Source organism: Ornithorhynchus anatinus, chromosome 2, assembly GCF_004115215.2.
Source record: "Ornithorhynchus anatinus isolate Pmale09 chromosome 2, mOrnAna1.pri.v4, whole genome shotgun sequence".
Classification (NCBI taxonomy): domain Eukaryota; kingdom Metazoa; phylum Chordata; class Mammalia; order Monotremata; family Ornithorhynchidae; genus Ornithorhynchus; species Ornithorhynchus anatinus.
In genome coordinates this window covers 90,638,288-90,658,727 of record NC_041729.1, presented here as the reverse complement: position 1 = coordinate 90,658,727, position 20,440 = coordinate 90,638,288, and positions in this window count along the sequence as shown.

Genomic DNA, 20,440 nt, shown 5'->3' with positions numbered 1-20,440 from the left:
GAACAAGTCGGCAACAGATAGAGACAGTCCCTGCCGTTTGACGGGCTTACCGTCTAATCGGGGGAGACGGACAGACGAGAACAATGGCAATAAACAGCGTCAAGGGGAAGAACATCTCGTAAAAACAATGGCAACTAAATAGAATCGAGGCGATGTACAATTCATTAACAAAATAAATAGGGTAACGAAAATATATACAGTTGAGCGGACGAGTACAGTGCTGTGGGGATGGGAAGGGAGAGGTGGAGGAGCAGAGGGAAAAGGGGAAAATGAGGCTTTAGCTGCGGAGAGGTAAAGGGGGGATGGCAGAGGGAGTAGAGGGGGAAGAGGAGCTCAGTCTGGGAACGCCTCTTGGAGGAGGTGATTTTTAAGTAGGGTTTTGAAGAGGGAAAGAGAATCAGTTTGGCGGAGGTGAGGAGGGAGGGCGTTCCAGGACCGGGGGAGGACGTGACCCAGGGGTCGACAGCAGGATAGGCGAGACCGAGGGACGGTGAGGAGGTGGGCGGCGGAGGAGCGGAGCGTGCGGGGTGGGCAGTAGAAAGAGAGAAGGGAGGAGAGGTAGGAAGGGGCAAGGTGATGGAGAGCCTCGAAGCCTAGAGTGAGGAGTTTTTGTTTGGAGCGGAGGTCGATAGGCAACCACTGGAGTTGTTTAAGAAGGGGAGTGACATGCCCAGATCGTTTCTGCGGGAAGATGAGCCGGGCAGCGGAGTGAAGAATAGACCGGAGCGGGGCGAGAGAGGAGGAAGGGAGGTCAGAGAGAAGGCTGACACAGTAGTCTAGCCGGGATATAACGAGAGCCCGTAATAGTAAGGTAGCCGTTTGGGTGGAGAGGAAAGGGCGGATCTTGGCGATATTGTAGAGGTGAAACCGGCAGGTCTCGGTAACGGATAGGATGTGTGGGGTGAGGGACGAGTCAAGGATGACACCGAGATTGCGGGCCTGAGAGACGGGAAGGATGGTCGTGCCATCCACGGTGATAGAGAAATCTGGGAGAGGACCGGGTTTGGGAGGGAAGATGAGGAGCTCAGTCTTGCTCATGTTGAGTTTTAGGTGGCGGGCCGACATCCAGGTGGAGACGTCCCGGAGGCGGGAGGAGATGCGAGCCCGAAGGGAGGGGGAGAGGACAGGGGCGGAGATGTAGATCGTGTCATCTGCGTAGAGATGGTAGTCAAAGCCGTGAGAGCGGATGAGTTCACCGAGGGAGTGAGTGTAAATGGAGAACAGAAGAGGGCCAAGAACTGACCCTTGAGGAACTCCAACAGTTAAAGGATGGGAGGGGGAGGAGGCTCCAGCGAAGGAGACCGAGAATGACCGGCCAGAGAGGTAAGAGGAGAACCAGGAGAGGACAGAGTCCGTGAAGCCAAGGTGAGATAAGGTATGGAGGAGGAGGGGATGGTCGACAGTGTCAAAGGCAGCAGAGAGGTCAACTATAGTAAGTGCTTGAGAGAGTACTATATAGCAAAGTTGGTAGAGATGCTCCCTGGTCCCCACAAACATACAGTCTAGAGGGGGAGACATTTATTAATATGAATAAATTAATTTAATTATGGACATGGAATAATTGTGGTATTTCGTAAGTGCTTACTATGTGTCAGGCACTGTACTGAGCACTGGGGTAAATACAAGCAAACTGAGTTGAACACGGTCCTTCTCCCATGGGGGATCACAGCATTAATCCCCACTTTCAGATGAGGTAACTGAGGCACAGAAACCTGAAGAGAGTTGCCCAGGTTTATACAGCAGACAAATGGCAGAGTTGGGATTAAAACGCAGGTCCTTCTGACTCCTAGGCCCATGTTTTTTCCACTAGGACATGCTCCTCTCTAAGCATCTTGCATTGCAGATAAGTGCAATGGGGCTGTGGGGGGGTGAATAAAGGGTGCAAATCCTAGAGCAAGAGTGATGCAGAAGGGAGTGGGAGAAGAGGAAATGAGGGCTTAGTCGGAGAAGGCCTCTTGGAGGAGCTGAATATTATCCAGAAAACAATCTAAGTCAACTGCCTTTCCCAACCTTCTTATTAATAATTCTTACTTCTCATTTGATACTAGCTTTGCACTTTGGGGACGTTGGTGGAACTCTTAGAAGTCTATTCTCCTTCTATTGTTGTGCTGTTGTACTCTCCCAAGTACTTAGTATAGTGCTCTGCACAAAGTAAGTGCTCAGTAGATATGATTGATTGATTGACCAACTGAAGTCGAACATGGTGGCTGTGGTAGAGTCTCCAGCCACAAAGATAACTGGACATCACATATAGAAGGCTGGATACATTTACTTTGGTCAGAGTTTTAATTCCAGTTTGATTGATACTTTCTTGGGGAGGAAGCCCACTATTTTGAATGAGAAAGAATTGAGATTTTTTTACCTAGACTTGAAGCAGATGTTCATCAGCTTTGCAGATAACTTCTAAATGAGAAGTTGGATTCTTGCCCTATGGCCACAATCCCAATCCAAAGGTCGGGATAATCTGAACAAGTTACAAGATCAAAAACATTTCACTCTAATTTCTTGATTGTTATTATTAATAGCTATAATAGAAAATTTCCAGAGGGACTCTAAAGATCCCTATCACTCTGGATCATGCTTGATGGGTTTCATAACCAAATCACTTCCAAACTGCTCAAAATTTTCCACTGTAAGCCATCCCCTCCAAAACAAAATTGGAAAACTCTCTGGGGTCCTGAATCTTTCATTTTGCCTCTTACCAACCATTGAAAGATCTAGATTCTTGAACCTTTTCAGACTACAACAGTTGGCACCTGAAATGGGACCAATCTCAATGAGGGAGATTTGAATAGTCGAAGTAAATTGTCTTATACCAACAATTACAACCGGGTTCACCGACGTGGTAGAGCAGTTTCAGGATGCTCCCTCATCTCAGCTACTGCTTCCCCATCCCTCCAGGAGTGCATTTTTTCACAGATATTTTGAGTCTCTGGAAAGTCTCCTTCACAGATGACACCAAAAGTAATATAAGAGTTCACAGGTGATTTTTTTCACTGATGTCCTCAGCTTCCTGAAAGTCTTTTTCATAGATGACACCCCAAGTAATACAGAGTTTGTGGATGTATTTTTTCATCGATGCTTTGCACCTATTGCAAGTCCCCTTTGTAGATGACACCCAGAGTAATAATAATAATAACAATAATAATCGTGGTATTTGTTAAGTGCTTACTATGTGCCGGGCACTGCTCTAAACACTGGGGTAGATACAAGATAATCTGGTTGGACACAGTCCCTGTCCCACATAGGGCTCACAGTCTTAATCCCTATTTTACAGATGAGGCAACTGAGGCACAGAGAAATTAACTGATTTGCCCAAGGTCAAACAATAAAGTGGTGACGCTGGATTAGCATTAGAGAGGGCTGACACTCCTCCCAAGTTCCAGATTCCCAAGGGCATTAGAGGCAGAGGACCTGGGTTCTAATCCCGATTCCGCCACTTGTCTGCTGTGTGACCTAGGGCAAGTCACTTAACTTCTCTGTGCCGCAGTTCCCTCATCTGTAAAATTGGGGACTAAGACTGTGAGCCCCACATAGAACAACCTTATTACCTTGTATCTACCCCAGCACTTAGACAGTGCTGGCACACAATAAGTTCTTAATAAATACTAAAATTATTAATATTATTATTATTAATCCCAGCTCTGCTACTCATCTGCTGTGTGACCTTGAGCAAGTCACTTAACTTCTCTGTGCCTCAGTTTCTGCAGAGAATCAGCATGGCTTAGTGGAAAGAGCACAGGCTTGGGAGTCAGAGGTCATGGGTTCTAATCCCGATTCCGCCACTTGTCTGCTGTGTGACCTTGGGCAAGTCACTTAACTTCTCTGTGCCTCAGTTACCTCATCTGTAAAAATGGGGATTAAAAAATGTGAGCCCCATATGGGACATTCTGTTTACCCTGTATCTACCCTAGCACTTAGAACAGTGCTCATCACATAGTAAGTGCTTAACAAATACCATAATTATTATTATTATTATTATTATTCTCCCTCCTACTTAGACTGGGAGCCCCATACCGGCTAGGACCGTGTCCGACATAATTAATTTGTACCTTCTGCAATGCTTAGAACAGTGTTTGACTCATAGTAAGTGCTTAACAAGTACTATTAAAAAAAAAGGAGGCTGAAAATTAAAGCACCAGACCTACGGTGCCAAAGTTGTTTTTAAAATAGGAGATAAAAGCATCAAAACTATATCATTACTGAGCAGGATATGGGCCAACTGAAAAACAAACTGCCCAGGTTAAAACCATGTAACTGGACACCTTATTCAGCATGCTGAACTCTGTGCAAATAATAATAATTACTATAGTATTCATAAAGCACTTACTTTATGCCAAGCCCCGTTCTAAGCACTGGGGGAGATACAAGGTAATCAGGCTCACGTGGGGCTCACAGTCTTAATTCCCATTTTACAGATAAGGTAAACTGAGCCACAGAGAAGTGAAGTAAGTTGCCCAAGGTCACACAGCAGACAAGTGGCAAAGCCGGGATTAGAACCCTTGTCCTAAGCCTGAGCTTTTGCCACTAGGCCACGCTGCTTCTCTAAAGTGCAGTGTAAGACAGCCTGCTCGTGATTACACACTTGGAGCATCAGTTGGATGGGAGAAGGAAAACTTCATGTTCTCACTAAAGATCTGAGTTTGAAAAGGAAAACCTAGAAAATGATATAATAATAATTATTGCATTTGTTAAGTACTTATATGCTTACCATGTTACACTATACTAAGCCCTGGGATAGATACAAGGTAGTGAGGTCAGACACAATTTTTGTCCCTCACGAGGCTCACTGTCTAAAGGAGGGAAGGCGGGTATTTAATCTTCATTTTACAGTTGAGGAAACTGAGGCATAGAGAAATTAAGTGATTTACCCAGCTGAGATTCAAATCCAGGTGCTCTGACTCTCAGGATCTTGCTCTTTGAACTAGGCCAAGCTGCTTCCCTGTTTGGGAGGAGCAAAGAGCTCACCCTGGAAAGTAGCCAGAAAAAAGGGAGGTGAGGCATAAGAGTTCCAGCTGAAGGAAAGCCTGGAATCCACAGTCAGGAGCTTTGATTTTATGTGAGAGGCAGTGGAGTACAGAGGAACTGAGGAAGGGAGTGATGTGTTCCAATAGGATTTATGGGGGATTATTCATGTATGAACGGTGGAATGAAAATGGGGACACCGGAAGCAAAGAGATTAGTAAGGAGGCATTATAGCATGGGAAGCAGCATGGCCTAGTGGAAAGACCATGGGCCTGGGAGTCAGATGATCTGGGTTCTAATTCCTGCTCCACTCTTATCTGCTGGATAACCCTGGGCATGTCACTTCAATTCTCCATGCCTCAATTGCCTCATTTGAAAAATGGGGATTAAATCATGCTCCTTTTGATTTAGAGTGTGAGCCCTTTTTAGTATAGGGGTGCACAGACAGGCACTTGTATGCTATGTGACCTTGGGCAAGTCACTTCCCTTCTCTGTGCCTCAATTCCCCCGTCTGTACTATGGAGATTCAATACTTGTTCTCTCTCTGATTACTGGGTATCTAATCCAGAGCTTAATATAGAGTTTGGCGCATAGGAAGTCAGGATTATTATTATTACAGAAATCCATCCAGGAGGTATGTAGGACTCATACAAGGATAGTAAGGGAGAGGACAGCACAGAGCCATTAAATATTATCAAGGAAGAAATGGAATGGTTGTGAGTAGATTGAGGAAGAAATAGGACTGGAATGGGATTGGTGGGAAGTGATTGATACTAATGGGAAAGTTACAGACGGGAGAAGGTGCAGATGGGATGACAAGAAGCTTAGTTTTGAACCAAGCAGCAATGCCTAGTGGAAAGAGCATGGGCCTGGGAGTCAGAAGGACCTGGGTTCTAGTCCCAGCTTTGCCACTTGTCTGCTGTGTGACCTTGGGCAGTAATAATAATAATGATAATTATGGTATTTGTTAAGTGCTTACTATGTGCCAAGCACAGTACTAAGCTCTGGGACACCCCCCCAGCCCCGAAGCTCACCTCTTCCTAGAGGCCTTCCCAGACTAAGCCCCCCTTTTCCTCAGCTCCCCTTCCCCCCTATGTCACCCCGCTTCACTCCCTGTGCTCTACCCCCTTCTCCCACAGCACTTGTGTATATATGTACATATCTAGAATTCTACTGATTCATATTAATACCTGTTTACTTGTTTTGATGTGTATATATCTGTAATTCTATTCATTTGTATTGATGCCTGTTTATTTGTTTTGATGTCTGTCTTCCCCCTTCTAGACTGTAAGCCTGGTGTAGGCAGGGATTGTCTCTTTTTATTGCTGAATTGTACTTTCCAAGCACTTAGTACAGTGCTCTGCACATAGTGAGTACTCAGTAAATATGACTGAATGAATGAATGTGTCACTTGAACTTCTCTGTGCCTCATTTCCCTCAGCTGTAAAATGGGGATTAAGACTGCAAGCCCCACAGGGATCAGGGACTGTGTCCAGCCTGATTACCTTGTACCCACCCCAGTGCTTAGAATAGTACCTGAGGAGACGTCCAACTGGAATGCCAGTCCTTGACCACTCCTGTGATAAGCAAACTGTCTGTGGGGGCGGGGGGCAGAGGATGGCCAGACTCTAAAGATGGCATCGGGCCTGCAGCGGGGACGTGACTGAAGCCATCAAAAATGCAGCAGGAACCAGTGTGGGGACAAAGGGTACAGGCTCCCTGTCCTTCCTCTATTCCCCCAACAGTCTCTCCCCGACCCCTGCCATCCCAGAATCCTTTTCTTTTTTGGTTCTGATGTATTTCCACCACCATTTAGAACCTATTACATTTAAGGTAATAATAATAATAATGTTAATAAAGTTGGTATTTGTTAAGCGCTTACTATGTGCAGAGCGCTGTTCTAAGCGCTGGGGTAGATACAGGGGAATCAGGTTGTCCCACGTGAGGCTCACAGTTAATCCCCATTTTACAGATGAGGTAACTGAGGCACAGAGAAGTGAAGTGACTTGCCCCACAGTCACATAGCTGCCAAGTGGCAGAGCCGGAATTTGAACCCATGACCTCTGACTCCCAAGCCCAGGCTCTTTCCACTGAGGCACACATCAGTCAGTGGTATTTACTGAGTACTTACTATGTGCAGAGCACTGTACTGAATACTTGGGAGAGTAAAATTCAACAGAATTAGTAGACACGTTCGCTGCCCATAATGATCTTATAGTTTGAAGGTCTAGTCATCCAATTAGAATAATCAGGAGAAAATCAAAGACTGTAGAACAGTCAGCTAAGGACAGGATGTGTAGATTTGGGAGTTACCTGCACAGAGATGCTGGTTTAAACAACAGGAGCTGATGATCTCCCAACTTAGTGGAAATTTAGTCTTTCCGTTCTTCCATCTTTGCCACCACTTTGTGGAAGTGCTTACTACGTGCCAAGTAATCAATCGATCAATCAATCGTATTTATTGAACACTTACTGTGCCCGGAGCACTGTACTGAATGTTTAGAAAAGTAAAACGCAAAAGTAAACAGATGCATTCCCTGCCCACAACAAGTTCAAAGTTTAGAGTGGGGGAGATACATATCAATACAAATAAATAAAATCACAGATATGTACCCAAGTGTTTTGGGGCTGGGACAGGGGGAAGAGCAAAAGGATTAATAAAATGACAGATACTTACATAAGAACTTTGGGGCTGGGAGGAGGGAAGAGCAAAGGGAATAAGTCAAGGTGAAAGGAGTGGGAGATGACAAAAACTGGGGCTTAATCTGGGAAGGCCTCTTGGAAGAGATGTGCCTTCAAAATAAGAGAAGCAGCATGGCTTGATGGAAATAATAATGTTGATATTTGGTAAGCGCTTACTATGTGCAGAGCACTGTTCTAAGCACTGGGGGAGATACAGGGTAATCAGGTTGTCCCACGTGAGGCTCACAGTTAATCCCCATTTTACAGATGAGGTAACCGAGGCCCAGAGAAGTTAAGTGACTTGCCCACAGTCACACAGCTGACAAGTGGCAGAGCCGGGATTCAAACTCATGACCTCTGGCTCCCAAGCCCGTGCTCTTTCCACTGAGCCACACTGCTTAAGAGCAAGGACCTGGGAGTCAGAGGACGTGGCTTCTAATCCCGACTCCACAATTTGTCTGCTGTGTGACCTTGAGCAAGCCCATTAACATCTCTGCGCCTTAATGACCTCATCTGTAAAACTGGGGACTAAAACTGTGAGCACCATGTGGAACAACCTTGCATCTACCCCAGCACTTAGAACCGTCCTTGGCACATAGTAAGAGCTTAACCAAAACCATCACTGTTATTATTAATAAGGCTTTGAGCTCTGTTCCGAGCTCTGGGTGTAATGCTGTTTTGGACAGATAAGAATTTTGAGGAATTTGGCCAAAGAATAATGCTCAGAGAGCTGTGGGAGACTCCTTTGTCAGTCACACTTGCATCCTTCCGTAGAATAGGAGCATCATCTTGGAATTCCAAGGGCCCGCCATGAAATCCTCTACCCTGGCCTCCTCCACTCTAGCTACTATAGAGCTATAATGCCACCTAATGGGCATTCTTGTGGTCACTGTTCATGATAAAACACTTTTTTGAGTGGTAACTGTTCCGTGCTTCTATCAATCAGTCGCATTTCTTGAGCCCCTACTACGTGCAGAGCACTAGACTAAACATTTGGGAGAGTACCTTACAACAGAGTTGGAAGAGGGTAGATCCCAGCTCTGCCACTTGTCAGCTGTGTGACTGTGGGCAAGTCACTTAACTTCTCTGCGCCTCGGTTCCCTCATCTGTAAAATGGGGATTAAGACTGGGAGCCCCACGTGGGACAACCTGATTCCCCTGTGTCTACCCCAGCGCTTAGAACAGTGCTCTGCACATAACGCTTAACAAATACCAGCATTATTATTATTAGACACGTTCCCTGCCCACTATATGCTAGACACTGTACTAAGTGCTGAGGTAGATACTAGATAATCAGGTTGGACACAATCCCTATTCCACATAATTATAATCATTATTATTATAGTATTTTTTAAGTGCTTACTATGAGCCAGGCACTGTCCTAAGCGCTGGGGTAGATACAAGGTAATTGGGTTGGACACAGTCCCTCTCCCACATAAGGCTCACAGTCTTAATCCCCATTTTACAGAGAGGGAACTGAGGCACAGAGAAATTAAGAGACTTACTTGCCCAAGATCACACAGCAGATAGGTGACCGAGTTGCGATTAGAACCCAGTGCCTCTGACTCCCAGGTCTGTGTTCTTTTCACTGACTTCCCATTGAAAGGGAAGTCACAAATCCTACATCAGATGTGTTCGGGTAACAAATAGCGACTCTTTATCTTCCTCAAATCCAGAATGTGAAGAGCTCAGCAGGCCCATCGGAGTGTGAAAAGAATCTTCTGATAGTTCATTTTAGCCATGTTAGAAGTTTCTTTCTAATGCTGCATCTGCCCCCATCCCACGCTGATATCCAGGCGACTTTAGGGGTCTGAAACATTTGGCGAATTTCTGGAACACCAATCTCAGAAAGGGTCTTTAGGCAGCCATCACGGGCAGGGAATAAGTCTCTTCTATTGTCATATTGTACTCTCCCAAGTGCTTAGTACAGTGCTCTGCACACAGTAAGCGCTCAGTAAATACGATCGACTTACTGACTGGTGTCTGCTTCACTCAGCACTTTAGGGGTCCTCGAGGGATCGCTAATATATGAGGGAAAGTCAAAAAACCTTTAGATGAAACGAGAATGAGTGTCTGACTGAGGATGTGTTGGCATCCTGCCACTTCGGGTTGAGAAAGGAGTTTACAGTTTTAAAGGGAAAAAATGTCTAGAAACAGAGAATCTGATAGGTGGTGCTGGGAGGGATAGGAGGAAGTGTGAGTCTCAAAAAATAACCAAGGGCTAGACCAGAAGAGGCTTTGTGAGCAAGGGATTTTAGTGGGTCAAACTTGATTTCATTTAGGTTCACATTAAGAGACACAATGTGGCTAATGGAAAAAGCACAAGACCGGGAGGCAGAAGACCGAGATTCTAATCCATGATCTATTACTTGCCTGCTGTAGGACTGTGAGAAAGTCACTTAACTTCACAGTGCCTCGCTCACCTCATCCAAAACTGGGGATAAAATATCAGTTCTCCTTTCTCCTTAAACATTCCACATGGGCCAGGGAATGTTTCTGCTATGAAAATAGTATTGTTTCTATTCCAGCACTTAGCACGGTCCTTGACACTTCTCAAGTTCTTCTCAAACTCATTATGGAGTAGCAGCATGGCTCAGTGGAAAGAGCACGGGCTTGGGAGTGAGGGGTCGTGGGTTTGAATCCCGACTCAGCCTCCTTTCAGCTGTGTGACTGTGGGCAAGTCACTTCACTTCTCTGTGCCTCAGTTACCTCATCTGTAAAATGGGGATTAAGACTGTAAGCCTCACGTGGGACAACCTGATTACCCTGTATCTACCCCAGTGCTTAGAACAGTGCTATGCACATAGTAAGAGCTTAACAAATACCAACATTATTATTATTGTTACAATTATTATTTTTCTTTTATATGGTAGTTCTAAGAGGCTTACTGGGGGCCAAGAACTATATTAAGCACTGAGGCAGATACAAGATAGGTTAGACATAGTCCATGTCCCACATGGGGCTCACTGTATGAATCCCCATTTTACAAATGAGGGAATTGAGGCATAGAGAACTGAAGTGACTTGCTCAAGGTCCCATAGCAAACAAGTGGTGGAGCTGGAATTAGAACCCAGGTCTTCGTTAGTATTATTGTTAATATTAATATTATTAAGGCCTTAGCAGCATGGCTGGAATAGTTAAGATTCAGTTAAGCTCACTTAATGCACCGTGGGTCAGTTTGCTCAGATTCTTACAGCGGAGAGGCGTGTAGTCTAGTGGATAGAGCACAGGCCTGAAAGCACAGGCCTAATCCCAAATCTGCCACTTGTCTGCTGTGTGACCTTGGGTAAGTCACTTCACTTCTCTGTGCCTCAGTTACCTCATCTGTAAAATGGGGATTAAGACTGTGAGCCCACTGTGGGATAGGGACAGTGTCCACCCTGATATGCTTGTATAATAATAATGATGGTATTCGTTAAGTGTTTACCTTGTGCCAAGCACTGTTCTGAGTACTGGGGTAGACACAAGGTTATTAGGTTGTCCCACGTGGGGCTCACAGTCTTAATCCCCATTTTACAGATGAGGTAACTGAGGGCACAGAGGAGTTAAGTGACCTGCCCAGAGTCACACAGCTGATACGTGGTGGACTGGGGATTAGAACCCACGACCTCTGACTCCAAAACCCCAGGCTCTTTCCACTAAGCCACACTGCTTCTCTATCTACCCCAGCACTCGATACAGTGGCTGGCACTTAGAGCTTAACAAATGCCACAGTTATTATTATTACTGTTAGTAGTAGCATTGTTATTACATTAGCCCCTGAAAAACCATGGCAAGAAAGACAAGCTAAGCTGTTCTTTTTTGGTAGTTCCTCTTTCAAATCCAGTGGACAATACCGAAATTCTTCATTAGAATTAGACCCTAGTTTCCTTCTTTGAAAGACAGTCAGTTTGGAGCCAGATAAGCATTTTGCCTGTGAGTTCAGGTGCCAAATTATTTCAGATCCCACAAATCGGGTTTGCTCACTCCAGATCTCACCTCAAACACTTACTTAATCTACTCCAGTGCAACTTAATTTGTTAGACTGAAAATGATATTCATTCTCGAATGCCAATTTGAGACCTTTTCAAAACAATGCTTTTTCTCATGTGATTGTAAAATATAAGCACAAGAAGCTTCCAGACTCTAGCTAATCATATATGTGTCCTACTCGTTAACCAAGTTTTAGTTCAAGAATGGAGTTTTTGAAGGAAGATTATATTTTTGGAAAAAAGAAAATAATTCAAATGATTAATTCTCCCATTCAGGAAAGGGAATGGAAGCTAGTTGGATTCATTGAGAGTAAAGTCTTTTCCTCATCTTTTCTTTCTTTGGAGTAATTTGTCTATTTGTTTGTGTTGAGTTTTAATATTTCAACATTCCTGATGTGTCTATCTTCAATCCCTCCTCCTGACTTAATGGTATTTTAATGGACTTTTTAAATGGTATTTGTTAAGTGCTTCCTATGTGTCCAGCACTGGTCTAAGTACTGAGATTGTGAGCTCCACAAGGGACAGGGACCATGTATCAGTAAATACACAGTAAATACCATTGGATGATTGATGTAAACTATTCCTAAGGATGCTGGGAGAACCTTGCTAATAAGCAAGAAGTGCTTCTAGAACTTCAAAGCATTCCAGGTCCTTGTGCATCTCTGAGGTGACACTTAAACCTTATAAGACAAAGAGGGGCATTGCTCCCAAAGTCATTCAAAGTCTTCACATCCTACAGACAATTACTCTCCCCACCTTCAAAGCCGTATTGAAGGCATATCTCCTCCAAGAGGCTTCCCCTGACTAAGCCCTCATTTCCTTTTCTCCCACTCCTTCTACATTGCCCTGATTTTCCCCCTTTATTCATTGCTCCTCAGCCCCACAGCACCTATGTATACATATCCATCATTTATTTATTTCTATTAATATTTGTCTCCCCCCTCAGCATTTATGTACATACTCATCATTTATTTACTTATATTAATGTCTGTCTCTCCCTCTAGACTGTCAGCTCAGTGTGGGCAGGGAATGTTGTACTCTCCCAATAAGGTGCTCTGCACACTGTAAGCGCTCAATAATTACAATTAATGGCTTGATAGTTTGATTCAAAAACCTCAAGGAGCGCTGGCGAGGTGCATTAGCCTCTCGATAGCCATATTTTACATATTCCTTCATAAGCCATTGAGACCAACCCCTTCCCGCCCTGCAGCCAGTGCCCAAGTCTTGGCAGTAGCATTCCCTAAACCAATCATCATCAATCCCACAAGGAAGAAGAACCAGTGGATAGTTGGATCTCTGAGTGGATTATGTTTTTCTGAATTGGCAGTACATTTGTCCCCAGATATCTAACCAGTTGGAAAAAGGATAAGCTGGATAGAGAATAGATAAAGCTCAGAAAGGGGTTAGGTATGTGGATATGGAGAGAAGTGGATTTGCGGTTACCATTAAAACCTCCAGGTGAAGCAGAATCGGATCGGGTCTCCCTGTAGTTTCATAAATCTCCCAGGATCCCCAAAGAATGAATTGGACACTCAGTATTACCATGATACTGAGTGCTTACTTCATTCCAGGTACTGTGTGCTAGGCACTGGGGTAGATAATCAAATCGGACACCCTCCCTACCCAACATGGGGCTCAGTCCAAGAGGGTCCCAAATGATGAACCTGAGGCACAAAGAAGTTCAGTGACTTATTCAAGGTCACACGGTGGGCAAGTGGCAGAGTGGGGCTGGAACCTGGGCCCCCTGACTCCCAGCCCATGCTGAGGGCTGTTTGCTAAATCAAAACAAGAAAAACATGAGTCAGGGAAAGGGGAGGAAGTTGAAATCATCTGGGTATGGAGCGAATTTTCCGGACAGTGGGATTTCCCCTCATTTCCCTTCAGGATAGCTTGGTCAAGCCTCCTGACCCAAGCTAGATCCCACAAGGAAATCTATTCCTGCCTCCGAGTCCACGCCTCAGGTAGATAAACCTTTGAAATTGGATGTGTTTTCCAGTTTGCTTATATTAACCACCATTTTCTTTTCCCCAAATTCTGCCATCCATGAGGCACCCCATGCTGGCTTTTGCTGTCATTAATTAACAGCTTGACTGCTGGCAAGCCACGCAAGTACACTCATCTAGAACACACCTGCTGCTTTGCTGAGTGGTCCAGCTATGTCTGAGTGCTCCTCCTAGTGCCATGAAATCTTAATGGAGCAGCAACACAGTAGGACAATTTATGAGTGCCTTTTAAATCCTACAACGTAGACACTGGAGGATTTCCTGTTCAGCTAGTGTTTTAATTGTAAACCTTTCTTCCTGGTGCCGCTTCCCTGCTTAAAACTAAAAAAGGGAAGGTAACTTGAGAATATTTAACCTCCCACAAGAAGGAGGGTGCCCGTGCCTGATATGGATTTATGGAGGGGATTTTTTGCGCTTTCTGCCACCAGAATTTGGGATCATGCGATCACTGAATAGAAAAGGCTGTTTAGTAGGTATATCTCTGCTTCTCAAATGACTGCTAAGGACTTTGTCCTCTTCTGGAAAGCCTCTTCAAAGGACCTCTCTCAGAAGAACTAAGATCGTAAGCAATGCCATATTGGTCAGACCAGTAGTCCATCGGTCTAGGGTTTGATCTCCAGTGGTGACACCAGAGCAGCAGTGGGTATCAGTGTGGCTCAGTGGAAAGAGTATGGACCTGGGAGTCAGAGGACAAGAGGTCTAACCCTGGCTCTGCCATTTGCCTACTGTGTGACTCTGGGCAATTTACTTACTGGGCCTCTGTTTTCTCATCTGTAAAATGGGGATTCACTTTTTCCTAGTGGACCCCATGTGGCACAGAAACTGTGTTCCACCTGCTTATCTTGTATCTACCTCAGTGCTTAGTCCAATGCTTTGCACATAGTAAGTGCTTACTAACACTACACTCATTATTATTATCATTATTATTATTATTACCACCACCAAAAGATGTTTAGAGGAACAGAGTTGTTGGATGCCTTCTGGGACACCCATCTTCGTGATGTGAGAATAGATCTGGAATATGGCTTTTTTGTTTTTTTGTTTGCTTTGCGTGAACCCATCACCGTCAGCCCTCAGTGCTGTAGTCAGATTTGGTGAACAGCAATTCTGTATTCATTCAATAGTAGTTATTCAATAGTATTTATCGAGCGCTTACTGTGTGCAGAGCACTGTACTAAGCTCTTGGAATGTACAAATCGGCAACAGATAGAAACAGTCCCTGCTCTTTGACGGGCTTACAGTCTAATCAAGTGCTTAGTTCCAAGTGTTCCAAGTGTTCCAAGTGTTCCAAGTGCTTAGTACAGTGTTCTGCAATCATTCCATCAATCATATTTATTGAGTGGTTATTGCATGCAGAGCACTGTACTAAGCACTTGAGAGAGTACAATATAACAGATTTGGTTGACATGTTCCCCACCCATAGCGAGAACATAGTAAGTACTTAATAACTATCAGAGATGATATTGATGATGATGTTTACGTTGCCTTTTATGAAGTCCTTCATATCCTTTTTAATGAAGCAAAGGTTTGGAATACACAACTGTATCTATGCCTTAACTGCTATTTGTCCAAATAATTGGGTTTTATTACTGCTGTTATGCGCAGTGAAAAAAATGACTTATGCAATGTTTGAAAGAGCAAAAAAGCAGAGTGAACAAAAGAAAAATCACTGACCATTCTAAAGTAAACAGTGAAAACAGTAGCTAAACCTTTAGAGGCTAATGAAGTTTGAAAGGTGGAACTTGACCATATCCCCTTCCAGGAAGGCAGGGAATGTGTCTGTGTATTGTTATGTTGTACTGTCCCAAGTACTTAGTACAGTGCTCTGCACATGGTAATCGCTCAGTAAATATGATTGAATGAAGACCACAAAACTACAAATGTACATGTAGACCGCTCTTGGGGTGTGAAGATGATAGCACTGATGAAAGCAGCCTACTATACACATGAGCAGTGAGACTGAAAAGTCCAGTGCATGACTAACACTCAAGACCTCAGTTTCAGGCTCAGACCCATGACTGCTGGATCAGGCACTTTTTATTTTTGATTTATGGATTAAATGGTATCTGTCAAGTGCTTACAATGTGCCGGGCAATGTACTAAGCTCTGGGGTAGATACACGATAATTAGGTTGGACACCGTCCATGTCCCGCATGGGGATGACAGTCTTAATCCTCATTTTACAGATGAGGGAACTGAGGCACAGAAGAAGTGAAGTGACTTACCCAGGTCACACAGCAGAGAAGTGGCAGTGCTGGGATTAGGCTCCAAGTCCTCTGACTCCAAGGCCCATGCTCTATCCACTAGGCTCCGACACCTAGTACTTTTTGCGGCCACTGTTCCTCAGCATTCTATAATTCTGCCATGCCCTTGAAGTTATGTTTGCCTGTGTCTAAATAGATATCACCATACGGCAGCTATTTAGGTATTTTGCTGGCATCCATCTTTTTTTCCTCCTCCCATGTCCTGTTCAGAGAACTGCAGTGAGCATCCTTTCTGCCCCGATGGCTTGGCAGATTTCCCAGGTTCTTGCTGTTAGTGAGCCCGACTTGCTATTTACTACCAAGCCTAAGGAGGTCAATAAAGCCAAATCCATGACGGACATACCCATTCTCAGTCTAGATCAAGGAGAGATTCTGAAATGGAGATCTGGTCAACCTCTCTGGAGGAAATCTCTAATCCCCTCAGGAAAGGTAGGAGACCCATCTTGTGTGGTGCTGTAAGGTTCCTATCAATAAATCAATCAATCATAATTATTGAGCACTCACTGTGCAGAGCACTGTATTAAGTGCTTGGGAGAATACAATGTAACAGAGTTGGTAATAATAATAATAATGATACTTGTTTAACACTTTACTCTGTGCCAAGCACTGCTCTAAGTGCTGGTGTAGATACAGTGTAGGTAGGCAAGTCCCCTGCCCACAAGGGGGTTAGTCTAGAGGGAGAGACAGACATTGATATAAATGAATACATTTTAGATGTGTACATAAATAATTAAAAAATGAATATAAATAAATAAATAAATAGGTAAATAAATGGTGCAACCCCAAATGCAAGGGTGATGCCAAATGCAAGGGTGATGCAGAAGGGAGTGGGGGATGTTGTAATGAGGGTCTAGTTGGGGAAGTTCTCTTGGAGGAGATGTGCCTTCAGTAAAGCTTTGAAGTTGAGGAGAGTGAGAATTCTAGATTCTGGATTCTCCTGACAACTCTCAGGAGAACCCCAAACTCCCAAGGCCTGAGGGTTTCATGCATCTACGGCAAAAGGTCCTGGAGGGAAATTTACCACATGACCATTATTATAATATTATAATAATATTATTATTATTACCACATGGTTATTCCTGGATTTCATTCATTCACCTAATCGTATTTATTGAGCACTGACTGTACAGAGCAACCGTACTAAGCGCTTGGACTGTACAATTGGGCAACAGATAGAGACAATCTCTGCCCAACAACGGGCTCACAGTCTAAAAGGGGGAGACAGACAGCAAAACAAAACTGGTCACATGCCGGCTAGCTGATCCAGTCAACCCACAGCCAAAATTAGGCTGATGGATACGCAGACCTGCAATCCTGAAACCTAGCATGGCTCTTGAGGCCCTGGAACCAGGGTGGCAGTTAAGGCGGGACCTGATCTGGCTTATAACTGCTTTGAGGGTGTGTAGGCTCCCGAGATAAAGAAAAACAAGACAGTATCAATCAATTCTAGGCGACTGCTGCCCCATCTACCCCAAGGCTAGTCTCCCCGATTCTCCCTTCATTAATTAATCCATCAGTAGTACTTACTAGTGAGACGAAGGATGGTGTAGTGGTTAGAGCATGGGCTTTGGAGCCATGAGGTTATGGGTTCTAATTCTGAATCCATCACCTGTTTGCTGTGTAACCTTGGACAAGTCATTTCACTTCTCTGTGTCAGTTACTTCATCTGTAAAATGGGGATTGAGACTGTCGGCCCCACATGGGACAGGGACTGTGCTCATCCCAATTTGCTTGAATCCACCCCAGCACTTAGTACAGTGTCTGGCACATAGAAGGTGTTAAATACTATAATAATAGTTATTATTACTGAAGTCTTACTGTATACCCACTAAGTACTAAGTGCCTGAGAGAATACAATAGATGAGGTAGGCATAGTCCCTGCCCTCAAGGAGTTTATGATCTAGTGGTTTATCTGTCTTCCCCTTTATTGTGATTTTTTGAAGCAAAGATACTTCCTTTCCCACAGTCTCTGGGTGAATCCTTAATTATCTGTTCATTATAAAGAGCTGAAGCAAAACTCCAATTATCTCCAAGAGTCCTAATTAGGACAGAATGGGAGATACAAATAAAAGCTGCCACGGGAAACCAAGTGCTTAATCTTCTTGAAGAACTGAAAAATGTCTTTTTTCAGGGAGCTGTACAAATTGGTTGCCCTTGCTGCCACAAAACCTCTTTCGTGTGGGATTCTAAGTCTATTTAGGGATCAGTGGGGCTATAGTATTTTAAGCAGCATCCCACACTGCTAAAAGAATAGAGGTTCTCCAAAGCCTTGAACTTGAAGTTGGAATTTACCACTAGGAAGAATCGCACAGGAGTCACTGGGTACCATTTCTGTAGATCACCTGACCCTACCCTTTGCTCGCTTGTTCTCCTCTGCCTCATATTCTCTCTCCCTAATTATTGAGCACTGCCTGTGTACAGAGCACTGAACAAAGCACTTGGGAGAGTACAATACAACAGAGTTCAGTCTCCCAGAAACCAAGTATCTTCTACCCCACAGCGAATGACTCAGCAACTGTAGTTTCCTCTCACTGACCTACTGCCCTGAATACTTAGAATTTCACTTTCTGTCTAAGAAATGACTCAAGGTTATGCCTCACTTGAACCATCAGGGAATTCCTTATCTACCGCCTTTACCTTGTTTAGGAAATATTTTCCTTATTGTAATTTATTAGTCAATTACTTGCTAATTTAAAAAAATGATAAAAGTCATACCACAAATCACCATCATCATGATGAGCAAGACTTCTGCAGTGGTTGGGGTTGTGGATGGTAGTGCTAGACCCAAATAGGATCCTTAATTCTTCTTCAGAAACTAACCTGCAGGGTGACGCTCATTCACCCAGAAACATACTTTATTCATTCTTGGTCTTCCCCTACAATTTTTTTTCCTGTTTCCCACGTTCCAACTCCTTTGGAGCCACTCAGAATTGTAAAGATTTCAGTTGCAAACCCACAACAACTAAAGCAGATAGGACCGAGAGAAAATTTCTAAAATGTCTCATCCCTCACCGACTCCCATCTCCCCATCCCCGCAATGGTCTCCCCAGTCTTGGGTGTTGCATTTCAGAATCTTAAACATACTGCTGGTTTCTCATTCTATGGCCCCAACTGGTTGTACAATAAAATACCACAGGACTGATGTGCTTCCCCCAAAATCCCTAGAGAAGTCCCGGAGGGGTGCTGAGGGTTTGCCAAATTAGGGACATTTCAATCTGGACCAGCTATTCTTCTTTGGATTTCACACACATTCCCAGCGTGTCATCACTAACCCCAGAGTCATCTAAAAGTTGAGATCCCATTCTTTTTTTTTTATGGCATTGCTAAGCACTTACTACGTGCCAAGAACCGTACTGAGCAACTGGGTCTTAGTACGGTCAATCAGGTTGGACACAGTCCCTGTCATACATATGCCCACACTCTTAATCCACACTTTACAGATGAGAAAACTGAGGCACAGAGAAGTTAAGTGACTTGCCAAAGGTCACACAGCAGACAAGTGGTGGAGTTGGGATTTGAACCCAGGTCCTTCTGTTGCCTAGGGTCATGCTTTATTCACTAGGCACACTAAGTGGAGTCCCCCTGGTTGTTGGTCCTGTGATGGATGACCCAGCGTAATATGGTATGTGGCTGGTTATCCCAAGGCGCCTTTTTAGAACTTCACACCTGAGGGAAAGTGGGTAACAGTTTGTGGTTAAAAATGTTGGCTACAACATTCGCCTCATTCCTATCCTAAGGCTCAGCTGAAAAAAATAAATGTTCTAGCTTGGATTCTTCCCTGGCAATCTGAATACAGCACACTTCTTTTCTCATTTCCCAGAAAAGCCCACAGATTGCAGGAGGCCAAGCTGGGAATGAATGCCCGGGGACATTCATCACCACCACCCTGCCCTGAGGACTCAGAGTTGCTCACAAACTACCCCTGGTTTCACGGGCCTTTAGGCAGAAAAGCTGACTTGCTATCTGTCACCTCCAATGACTGGAAGGGGAGCTAAAGGCACAGACTGTTCTTTGGTTATCTCAGCAATGTATAACGGGGGGAGGAGGATGAGGAAAATTTGTGACGCTGCAGATACAGCAGAGAAAAATGCTAACACATCATGCAAACCAAAGAGGAAAAAGATAACAAGGAGGAGGGAGGGGCTGGGTGGGGTTAGGGAAAAGGACTTTTTCCCGAAGTGGGAAATGATTACACTGAATGAGGAAAAGATGAATGATCTGACTATCTGGCATCTACCCCAGTGCTTCATACAGTGCTTGAAATAGAATAACCACTTTTTTTAATGGTATTTGTTAAACAGTTACTATGTTCCAGACACTGTACTAAGTGTTGGGGTAGATACATGGTAATCAGGTTCAATACAGTCCATGTCTCACATGTCTGAACCCCCATTTTAGAGATGAGGTAACTGAAGCACAGGGAAGTTAAGTAACTTTCCCAAGATCACACAGCAAACAAGTGGCAGAACCTCGATTAGAACCAGGTCCTTCTGGCTCCCAGGCCCATTCTCTATCCACTAGGCCATGTTGCCTTCTCTGCTATTATTGTTGGATT